Genomic DNA, 2,924 nt, shown 5'->3' on the forward strand with positions numbered 1-2,924 from the left:
GGGGGGGGGGGGGGGGGGGGGGGGGGGGGGGGGGGGGGGGGGGGGGGAGGAGGTCTTTGAGAGTTAGGGACAGGAGTGTAGAGGACCTGGGGAACATTGGGGCAGATGGTTATTAGTGTGGAGGGCATTAGGAAAGGACATGTAAGGAGTGTGAGTGATGACTTTTTGTTAAGAGAAGTTTGGAGGGATGGAAGTCAAGACAGGGGAAGTGATATACAAGTTGATGGATACATTGATGGGAACAGATCGTGAGAGGGGATTGTGCCAGGTTTTTTCTTTTTGGCCACCAACCAGCTCCAAAACATGACACAGAGACCCACTGAAAAGTTTTGTATCCTGATAAACCTCTCCACCTATGCAATAATCCAAAGCAGACCAAGTCAAACCGAATTAGAAACAGCCCAGGTTTAATGAATACCAGCGCTCCCTGGTGATCTTCCAGGTCCCCAGAGAGGAAGGGGGAAGGAAGACAGGAAAACCACATGTTTGTTCTCTGGGGGCTAGCTTAAATACCCTGTGACAATGGTCTTGAACATCTCTGGGGAGTGATCATCATTTGGTGGGCTTTCTCAGAGGTGGAGTCTGGACTGAGGCAACTCCCAGGGGAGGGGGCTTGGAATGGAACTTTCCACCCAAACATTCTAGACTCTTTGGATAGGATGCCAGGGGCTGAGATGAAGCCTTAACCTAAACATCCCATACTCTTTGGGTACAGGGGTGCTAGCTCAAGTATGGGACAATATGAGGGAGGGGAGAGTAGGGACTTGGTGGGCTCACACTCAGCAGGGAGTGTGGCTGGAGAGGCATCTGGTTAACTGTCATTCTGGAGACCTTAGGTATCTGTTCCTTGAGGGAGATGAGAAGTCAGGTGGTGAGGAGAAAAAATAAATTGTTATTATCAGCCCTATGAATGGGGCTAGCCATGGGAAGGGTTATTAACTGCCAAAAAGAATGGGACAGAGAAGAGCCCTGGTTGTTTGTACAGGAGAGGCACGGGTGAGTAAGTGAGACACAAGGACAGATATACCCTTTAAAACCAGATTTTAGTTGCTAGATAGGTGTCCATTTGAGCCAGGAGAGGTGGTACCAATGGTTAAGCCCCAGGAGCTGGTGTAGGTGCTGGTGTTGTCTGGAAGGCCCTCTATAAGTTAGTTTTGGCCTAGACAGCATGAGTGACCTGTAAATGGGCTTGAAAATGCATGGGGTTAAATAGGCTCTGGAGACTCTTAGTTTTTACCAGACCAGATAAAGGAAATTGGAAACTCTAAACCTCTGAAATTACACCTGAAACCTGTTAATCCCAGACTATGAATTCTGTGAAAAAGGAACACACCTTTCTGTATTTTTGGCAGGAAACTTAACAAGTGAAGTAATGAACTACCAGTATTTTAAGTCATCAAATGCCATCAGAAAGATCTGAGAGGGATAACTGAGCAGAAATAAGACAGCTTTTTTTTTTTTTTTTATTTTTTTAGCTATGCAGGCTATCCCAATTCTCTCTGTGGTCTTTGGTGAATACCAGTTTTAGAAGCAGTACTTGCCTTTAGCTGTTGAGCCCAGGAGGCCTGAAGATTTTCCTGTGGGAGTAGGTTCAGTCTACCTGTCTTGGCAGGAGGAGGTGATTGATCCCCCCAGTGTACTGTTCAGGAAATTGATGAGGTGGAAGGCAGCTTTTCACTGTGTGGGTGGCTTTGTCATATCCAAAGGCAAGCCTCCAGGTGGAAGGTCTTCTGCATCTTCTTGGAGGAGCTATAGGATGCTGCAGGAGGGCATGTCCTTCTGTCATGAGAAGCTCCTTTGTTAGATGCCATACTCTCAGATCTGTAAAGGCACTTGAGAGTCAGGGTACCATACCTGTCAGGTATGTCTAAATTAGACATATAAGTTAAATTTAGACATATAGTTTACCCAGTTACAGCTTACCAATGCTAGTGGAGGCAAGAAGATTAGAAGGAATATTTTAGTAAGCCAAAGAAGATTGGAGGCTGCATGTCTGCTTGGTAGGCCCAGCGCACATGAGTACTCTTAACAAAGATGTGCTGAGGTCAAAAATGGCGGCTATTTATGTGTTTGTATTTTTCCAGAGCTGTTGTAATCTGGAGTTACAATCTTAAAACAAACACACATGCACACACAGACATAAAGCAAGTATACTTTGGTCAAATTCTCTATACATATATGTATTAACAGACAGGCAAGACCAAATCGAATGAGGCCCTGCGCCTCTAAGGCAATGACTGGACTGAGACAATTCCCAGGGGACGGGGTTTGGGATGGAATTTTCCATCCAAACACTTACTAGTTTTGAATTCTCAGCCTAGCTTAGGCATGTTTCCGGCTAGCTCTTTCAATTTAAATTAATCTGTTTCTCTTTATCTACCTTTTACCTCGGATTTTTTTTTTTTTATATTTCTTACTTCTGTATATCTTACACTGCTTCTCTATGTCTGCCTTCTGGCCCCAGGTGTCTCCCTCATTCTTTCCTCTGTTCTTCTTCTCATGAGCCTAGCGTTCACCTCCTATTTATTCTCTCTGCCTGGTAGCACTGCCTATCCCTCTCCTGCTCAGCTATTGGTCGTTCAGCTTTTCATTAGACCAATTAGGTGCTTAGGCGGGCTAGGTGAAAAAACACAACACTGCTTTACATAATCTGATGCACTATAAACACACCTTTACCTAGTTAAAGTCACGTTCTGATGCATAAACAAATGTAACACATCTTTGCCTAGTTAAAATAATGTTCACAACAGGGGATCCCAGAGTTAATATCCTAGATTTAGTGATGAGCAGAGAGGCTCTGGCAAAAACGCGTAGACAGGGAGGTCAGCCAAAAGTGGTGTTATCTAGAGTTTTGGGGAAGTGGGCTAAGGGGCAAAGGTCAGTCTTAGGAAGTGTTTATGTATTTTGGAAGTGTAAGAATGGAA

This window comes from Alexandromys fortis, unplaced genomic scaffold (assembly GCF_014885135.2).
Source record: "Alexandromys fortis isolate MF-2015 unplaced genomic scaffold, M_Fortis_MF-2015_v1.1 scaffold_471, whole genome shotgun sequence".
NCBI classification, from domain to species: domain Eukaryota; kingdom Metazoa; phylum Chordata; class Mammalia; order Rodentia; family Cricetidae; genus Alexandromys; species Alexandromys fortis.